Genomic DNA, 9248 nt, shown 5'->3' with positions numbered 1-9248 from the left:
CCCATCTGAGTTCACTAGAAGTAAACCAGAGCAATATATACACTTTGCACATTTACAAATCAACCGTTAAGCTGCACATTTCAGGCACTTCCAGACTAAAATCTGATTCAATGCCCCAATGTGTCAGAGCTTGGGAAAAGATCAAATTCCAGCCGAATCTCGACCAGACTTTGCCAAACCTGGTCAGACAGTTCAAACTGCACTGGGGGAAGCAGAAACCAAACGAGGCGACATGCAGCAGCAGGAAATGAAGAAAAGGGCAGATGCAGTGCAAAGGAGGAAGACAAAAAGAGAGCGAATGGAAACTCTGCTGCATACAACAAAAACGCAGAAAGAAGAAGAAGAGTGTGAGAAGAGATCATAACCCCCCAATACCCCCCCCCCCCCCCCCCCGCCATCACAAACACGACCAAATGGACCGAAGCGAACAGACCAGACCGCAGCACCTCTGTGAAAACAGCCCCTGTGTTAAATGTGTTGTGTCTCCCAGGCTCCAATAGGAATGGAACCGGCAGTCGTAACAGTAACCGGTGGATAATGTGTGCACAAGTGGACGTTGACACAATGAGTACACGTCGTCGTCGTTGTGTGTGTGTGTGCTACCTCAGGTTAAGCGGTCGGCAGCCACGCGATAACTAACCGGCGCTCGGTGTGACCTAGCTAGGAAGAACCACCATTAAACACCCGCTAGTCTCACCAGCTAACTTCAGAAAAGCCCAGTCGCCCCGGCCGTAAGCCTCAAGATCCTCTTCAGCAACGCTGGCGATCGGCCTCTCAGACACTGCTTACTGCAGAACACAACAGACGCGCGGGTGAATCCAAAAGGCACGAGACGGTTTGGAAAGGATTGCTTGCCTATGCCTTACTTTGCCGGATGAATAGTCAGAATGAGGCAGAGCAGAAAGCTATATCGAACCATTATTATGGAATTGCACTTGAAAAGTGTATTGCAATATTACACGATATTTGTGTGAGAATACCAGTAAAGAAATATTTAAAAAAAACACGCATTAACATTATTATCATCGTTACTAACACATAATCTATGTTCCTAGCAAACAGCCAGTTGGCCTACAGTACGCCCCCGCGACCAGCCAACAGTGGCACAAACTGTTGCTTGTGAAGCGGGAAATGTCTCGGAACATTAGTAGCCATTTGAAAGTTCATTTTTATTTTTAAAAAGGCATCATATTCACCATGTCGGGTGGGGGAATATGCCAACGTCAGGAACGGCCAAAACGGCCAGATTGTCCCGTTCCGTGTCCATTCCTACAGGACGTGGACGGGCCAGGTCGGTATGCATTAGCCACAGCTCATCAGTGTGTTCAAAATGTCTTCCTTCCAGACCAGACCAGAGAGCAGTTAAACCGGTTAATTCTGAAGGAAGATCGAAGGAAGGCAGAAAGTATCAAAAGAGCCAAGAACAGTCAATACACGCAGAGGAAGAGAGATTTGTGGGGATGCGGTGAGCGCGAGCGAGAGGATGAAAAGGTGCAGCTCTAGCTTAGGTTTTTCCTCTACATCTTCTCTACCACATCCTCTTCCGGCACAGATCCCTACGCTCTTGTTCCACTCATCCGCTCAAGCCTATTCACTCTTTTTTCCCCCCCGTCTTTCTCTTCACTTTCCACCCATCTTTTCCTCCCCCTCCTCCTGTTTATACCTTAAATGTGACATATGTGGCTGTTGTAAGATGACCCTCCAAAACAGCCAGAGCATCAATGGAAAGAGCAAATGATGGGAATTTAACAAGCATTATGTAGCTGCTCAAATACGATTATACCATTACCTAGTAAAGAAAGGACAAGAACCTCTTTCTGAGGTCTCTACTCTGCTCTGCTCCGTCTTCTTCAGGGATGCCGGTGGTCAGTGCTTTTAATGCCATTTACATTTTGTACGCTCCCATTCCCAGAGCGTTTCCATACTTTTCCCAAAAATGTCACATGTACTTGGAACATTTTTTTCCATTGGCGTTTCCCTCAACTGATTCCAGTATATTCAACATGACGTTTAACCCAATTCTGCATGTCCTCAATTTGGGCCAGAGGCCTTTTTTTTTTTAAAGCACTGCTGCCCAGCCCCCCCCCCCCCCCCCCCCCCACAAACACACCCCCTTTACCAGCCCCACCTCCCCTCCCCCGTTTCCAGTCTCACTTCCCTCCCTCATTATCAGCCCTCACCCCCACCCCTAACCAACCCCAATCTCAGAGCATCTGCATCCATTCCAGCCACATTTGCCAACGACACCAGACTATAAAACGCTTTGTTTTTTTCTCGACAATATCTAAAATGACAAGTTGCGGCGCCACTCTGGGGCTACAGGAATCCCCTTCTCCACATGATTACCGACGGCCAATCAACATGGCCCGACCTCTCCCCAGGGCTCTTCTGGGTGTGCCACAACCCCGTTGCCCTACTTTCCTCTCCCTCTCTCTCCCTCTCTCTCTTTCAGGCGTTAAATGCCAATCCTAGCGCCAAATGGCTTATCTTCGCCCTCCCCCCCTCTCTCCCTGCACATCCCACCATATCTTTCCTCTCCCCCTTCCTCTTCCCTGATGCAGAGGTCATAGACTTCATGGAAATATTTGATAGGCCAGCGCACATCGACTGGCATGGATTGGCAGCTCATAGCCAACCTTCAGCTCTGCTTCCGTGTGCGTGTGCGTGTACGTGTGTGTGTTTGCATGTGCTCGAGCCAAACACTGAGGGCTTTGATTAGCGGTTGCGGTTGCTACAAGCTGCAAAGTTTTTCATTCATTCTGAGGTATAGGTGACCGCAAATGAGTCCATTGAAGAAGGACTTCACTGGGCCACGTTAACCTGGCCTGCTATGCCCTGTAGACGCCTTTTAACCCAGATTCTGTCATCCCTTCGGCGTTTAGAGGATCTGCAATCTCTATGCACATGTCCGATACTAAAACTCAGACCACTCACATGTCCGATACTAAAGCCACTCAAAAACCACTCAAAAAAAAGACTTGTATGGCGGGGTAATAACACAATACCGATGGCGCTACCGACTCCGCCTTAGCCCTCCCTTTCTCGCGACGTAGGAGAAGCTACCGTGCCCTGTGCTGCCCTGAAGGTGCCTGTCGGAACTTACTAAATTATGTCGCCGACCATCTACATTACCACAGAGAGTAGCTAATTGTCAAGTGATGAGGTTCCTTGATAGATTTATCAATTGCATTTAATCATTTAGTGTGATTACGATTGTGTGTAGAATCCAGTGCCATCTTGCCAAACGGATTTGGAAGAAATGGACAATAATTAGTGTTTTAATTAGTATATAATGTTTCCGTTACCTTAGAATGAGCCCAATATATCTACATAGCGAGTGGCAATAGTTTAGAATCCAATGTACCTCTGTGGGGTTTTCAATGTGGCTCGCATTTCAGCAGATATGATTTATGAAACACATTTGCATATTTAGACCTTGACCTCTGAGCACATCACTGGTCTGTCTACGCCATATTCGACGTGCCCCCCTCCCCCCAACACACACACACCTACACCAACTCAACATGGGTAAACACCATTTCTACAACCTTAGCCTCGCTTATGGTTTTTTTCCATCCAGACCACTGGAATGAAAGAGCTCATTCTCTCCCTCTCTCGCCTGCTCTCTCTTGGTCTCTCTCTCTCTCTCCCCCTTTATTTCTCCAGCTGTCTGAGTGTGAGTCACACTTGGGGCAGAATCAGACAGATTTTTCCATGTCCTACCTGTTGGGGAGTGTGAGGTTTGGGCTGCTACAGTGGCACACTGTTTGACTGGCAATGCACGCCAAATAAAAATACCAACAACAGCACTGGAACATAGGCCGCATTTACACAGAATAGTCGAGGGGGGTGGGGCGGGGGGGGGGGGACGGTTTCCAAGTTGGAAGCCCGGCTTCCGCAGTTTGCCCGCAGGCAGCCTTGAGGGTCAGGGTTAGGCATGGGACGCCCCCCACCCGTACCCCCTCTACGCCTAAATAAATAGCATTAATTACTATTGGTAATTAAGCTACAACTGGTTCCTGAGGCTACACTCTCACCCGTACACAATCCACACACGGTTTGCTGTGGAGACTCATATTCTGACCTATCTTGACTTAAATAACGCGGTCTGAGAGAGCAGGGACGCATAACGTACACACACACACACACACACACACACACACACACACATTAATCAATCACACTTTCAAGTAATATGCAAATGCAATGTTGTAATAGGATAGAAGGTGTATTGGAGTTGACAGGCAAACTGCCACAGTAACCTCCAGCTCCGGTTCCTCTGCGTTCTTGTTGCGACAGGTACGGGTAGCCATGCAAGAGTTAACCAACACTGGGCCTTCCTGGGAATCTAAACATCATACAAACATCAGGAAAAACCTAATCTACACTCAGGGTGTGGCTTGCCGTGACACAAAGAGGGAGAGAGACAGAGCGGAGAGAGAGAGAGGGAGCATGACTTGGTTGAGCTAGCTATGAGTGCTAGCTATTATTGCGATGGAACAGAATAGGATTTCTTTACGTCCTTACTCCCTTAGGCTTGGACGTGTGTGTGTGTGTGTGTTAGGTATCAAGTGTACACACAGTGACCCCGCCTTACAAGAAGCTACCTGACAATCACATTTACGCACTAGCAGTTGTGTTGTTTTGACCTCAGTGTAGCTTTGATGGCGGTTATTAGAATGATTCATGTGAAGCGACATTGCAAATAACACGCACGCACGCGCACACGCACACGCACGCACCCCTGAGATCATGCATGGGAAATGAGTGCCCCTCACTTGACTGGAGCTATGAGCTCTGTAATCAATGGGGCCAGCAGGAGTAAAGCTCGGGGCTGGCCGAGCCTCGCTGTCCGTCTGGTCTCTTATTATGTGCTCCCTGAGACGCAGACCTGCCCCAGCCAGAGAGGAATACCTGCCTTCTCTTTGAAGTGCAACGCTAACTACAGTAAGAGATTAGCCTCCCATGCCAGCCCTCAGGACAAGCCCCTCGGTGTGTGTGCGTGTGTGTGTGTGTGTGTGTGTGTGTGTGTGTGTGTGTGTGTGTGTGTGTGTGTGTTGTGTGTGTGTGTGTGTGTGTGTGTGTGTGTGTGTGTGTGTGTGTGGAAGGTGTCAGGTCTGGCTAGTTGTTTGCTACCACCTTTGTTAAAAGGTGTATATTGCAAGAGCAGGTGCACCTCTGTGCAAAAAAAAAAACATTAGCGTCTAATTAGATAGACGAGATGCGTGTTAAACGCACGCCCACGACAACAAAGAGAGAGGGGTGGTGGGGGAGGAAGGAGTGGGGGGGGGGGGGGGGGGGGGGGGGGGGGGGTTGAAGGGTGAGGATCAGGGGACTGAGATTAAAAAGTCAACATTCCTTTAAAAGGAAGAGATGGCCGCTGTTGGTCTGCAGGCAAGTATGCACACGCAAAAGGTTGAGGCAGAAGGAGAGAGAGAGAGAGAGAGAGAGAGAGAGAGAGAGAAAAGGAGTGAGATGATAAGTGCTGTCCTGTGTTTCACCGGTCTGACAGAGCAGGGCAGGAAGTGGCTGGGTAAGGGTCTCTGGGCTGCAGGGGCTGACTAAGTACAAGGCTGGCTGGCTGGCTGGCTGGCCACATACAACCTTGTGCTACTTTGAATAAATCAAAACCTGTCGAATTTTGCCAGGCTAATACAAGATGTAAGAATTCCATGAATATCAGATCTCTGTGCATTAACTATTTCATATACTATAATTCTATATCATATAATTCTATGCATTACCCGACAGGAGACAGAAACAGCTAGATTTGGAATGCTAACAATGACAAGCAAATTATTATCCTATTATCCTATAACTAGGATGTCATATTGGAAATCTGGCGCCGTGTTTTAAAAGCATATTAATAATGCAAACATAACTTAACAAGACAAGACATAACCAACATCACCAGTTTTTACAAAAGGTTATATATAAAAGCTTAAATTAGCCCTGAGCCGTTAGGTTGCAGACAAATTCTAGTGTGTTAAACATGCTGCGAAAACCACATGTGTATTGGGTAATCAATGATATGTATTCCGGATTATTGAGTTTCCTCTGCAGTGCTCCCATATGTCTGCTGGGGGGGGGGCGGTATGTAGCCATACTAACGTTAAGTAGTACATGTGAAGGCTATTATAACACTGCTGTCTGAAGTCGGGCCATCGAACAGGTCAACAAATATAAACAGCAATGCAGTCGTATTACTATTGGGCTCCCGTAGAGAACCGCTCGTCCAAACAACTTCACAATCGACGCCGCACCTCCTTGGTCCTCCAAAATACACCCACCATATGTGAGGTCGATCGGATCAATGGTGTTCAAGACAATCGAAGGACATACATACATACATACATACATACATACATACATACATACATACATACATACATACATACATACATACACACATACCACTCTTAATATAGTGAGGTCTGTAAGCCCCAAGAAAAACTACACCAAAAAGCTTGATTAAAAAACACCAAAAAAGTGCAAGCGTCTATGAAACAATGTAACAGATCCATGTCAGCATCACCAATGCAAGTATAAATGAATCAACGATAGACTGTGAGAAACACAACACCAGTAGATAGTCACTAGAGATGGAAGAGAACGTAAAAAGACGTGTGGCCTTCCACATACAACGAAGGCTGGCATGAAGCATCTAAAGAAGCGTGAGGTTGTGTAGCGAACGGCTGGGTTGTGCGCGTCCTGCTACAACATTGTGACATTGTAGCCATACACAACATTCCTTCATCCCCGCGGTACGCTCCGTTCCGCCGAGCGAATAAAAAGCCTTTTTCTCTACAGCGACCAAATCTTCTCCGCCGTATTTTCTATAAAGGTAGCCGGAAACCACAACGCAGTTACAACACACGGGCATAGACACGTACATGCAGAGACACTTGACTCACCTTTACTTAGAGCGAAAACGCAAGACTAATGTCTAGTAAGGTTTCCTGTTCAGAAGTTGCCGTGTGTCAGTGGAAAAAAACATTGTACGCGGAAGTAAAACTCTGAATTGAAAACCTTTGCCTGAATAACGTTTGATGTGTTACGCGTATGGTAAATGTCCAGTAATTGCTTCGTATCGCCGACTGACTCGGGGAGCGGGGCTTACAAGTTATAAAACTATATTGGAACTTTTTGCCCTTTTTCCTGTCTGTCAAAAGAAAAAAAATCCAATATGGTTTGTTTCCGCACTGTGTTACACAATAACCCGTCCCCCCCCTGGCTCCTTCACGTTTGCTGCGGACTATTTCGTTCTCTATGGTGTGATCAGTGTGCAAGCAATTACATTATGTCGGCCACTTTATGACTTAGACATTTAATGTGTCAGCGCAATTTTCTATTATGAATGTGATTTGCTCGTATTGAATTATGCCAGCAATTTATAGCACGCACACTTGAGTCTAGTGCCTTATCTGAACAAAAAGTTAGTCCCTATAAATATATATTTTTTTCTTATTCAGATTATTTAATTATTTCATATTCTCTATATGTCCCAGTTAATAACATAAAATATGTATGGGGCTTGCTTAGGCGTGTGCAATTTAACTGTAGCAAAGCATAGGCCTATAACATCTTTGATCCATGTCTACAAGTACAAATAAATATTTCAAAGGGTCACTTTTTCAACTTAAATAGTCCACTTATGACTAAAATAAGTGTTTTATTGTCGAGTGCTATAAGGCCCATTCTAGGGTTAAATTAATTTCACAGACTGTTATGTTAACCGACTCCACATTAAACCTGCACCTGGTTATTGATGATCTGTTTACTATAAACCAAGGGCACTGCGGCCAGTTCTAACAAAACTTTACTCCCATCTTGATTCATCGCATGAACTTCCAAGCGTGCTGGGCGAAACGTTTCAGTGTTCACGTTGGCGTCACTGCGCCTCCCGTGGTAATCACGAGTAGGCTACAACTATACATTTTGTAATATTTCATTGTCGTATTCATTGATCGAACTTACATCATGTCTTTGAAATGTGGTAGCCTAATAAATATTCGTAACACATGTGCATTTATATATTGTGTTTTTATAATATTTGTGTTAAATTATTTAGATCGATTTCGATATAGGCCTATTAGATTTTCCAGTCATCTCTATACTCTTTATTTTTTGTCCTTTTGTATTCAAAGATTTGCGTTTGAAATAATGCATAGGCCTATTGTATAATAGGAACAAAAACTGTCAGTTTGTGTATTTTTCCAAATGTATAAAATTATTAAGATAAGTTAATGAGAAGTTAGTCCATTTTCTATGTTATTTCTGAGAAAACATGATTACACCTCAAGGCTGTGATTACATTAGAAAAAAAAAAAAATTCAAATCGGTTCCAAGAGTCTAGGGTACCATCAACGCATGAATAAAGGGGAGGGGGGGAGGGGGGGGACGGACTATACCACTGGTCTGTCCCTATTGGGAGTCTGTAACAATTGACAAAAAAAACACCAAACACACAATTGTGTGTGTGTGTTACAGTAGTCCTGTATACTCCTGTCTGGTAACATCTAAAAAATAAAAACAGCCTTCTGAATATGCTGGATTCTCCCTGTAGGTTTGTGTGGCTGCTGGTGTAGAATAATACATTTAATCAGAAGAAAATTGACTATTCTAGTCGATATTTGGGTACCGAGAGACATTTGATCCCAAGAAAACCTATAAAGAGCTTCCAAAAATCGTCGGCTTTAAGTTAAATTTAAAGAACTCCATGTCCACACGGGTCACGACTCTCTGCGACAATGTTTATTGCTTTTTGAAAGATATGAATCTTTTCTTCCTATTTTGCTCGCTTCAATTTTCCTCATTACAGTGAAACAAACAAAAGTGACAGGTAAAAACCACTGCAAGGTCATTTTGGATGTGTACACACACATACACACACAAAGGAAACAGTATTTACAGCTGCTAGTGAATTCCATACAGCCATGACCCAGGGCTTGTCCTGTTGCAACTTAACAAACATAGAGCTTTACATTAACTTTACAATAAAGCTTTAACAACTAATAGTATAGCGCCACTGCTTAACAAACTGTAGGCCTAGGTTATAACGCTGTACAATATGTGGAAGTATTGCACTCTGTGGGAGGAGAAACAGGGCACCAGAGAGGACAATTGTTTCTTGCTCGTTTCGTTCTGATTAGATCTGATAAAGATTTTCTTTTTAATTATCCTTTTGTTTCCCATTTTTAATGTCTTTATGCAAATACCCTTTTCTCCACTGCTGGAATGGACAGAAC

At 44.7% G+C, this 9248-nt stretch overlaps 1 protein-coding gene across 4 annotated transcripts in view; it reads right to left on the bottom strand.

Moving 5' to 3' along the window:
- Nucleotides 1-7205, bottom strand: part of arhgef1 (Rho guanine nucleotide exchange factor (GEF) 1) — a 45639-nt gene extending 38434 nt beyond the window's left edge. For all 4 annotated transcript variants that reach the window (XM_084472027.1, XM_084472025.1, XM_084472026.1 and 1 more), the window contains exon 1: nt 6915-7205. The gene's annotated coding sequence lies outside the window, so the exon portion shown is untranslated. The remainder of the gene's footprint in view (nt 1-6914) is intronic.
- Nucleotides 7206-9248: the final 2043 nt, after the last annotated feature.

The sequence above is a fragment of the Micromesistius poutassou genome (assembly GCF_964030765.1).
Source record: "Micromesistius poutassou genome assembly, chromosome: 8".
Taxonomy (NCBI): Eukaryota; Metazoa; Chordata; class Actinopteri; order Gadiformes; family Gadidae; genus Micromesistius; species Micromesistius poutassou.
Note: the sequence above shows the minus strand (reverse complement) of the source record. Positions and strands in the feature narration are given on the sequence as shown.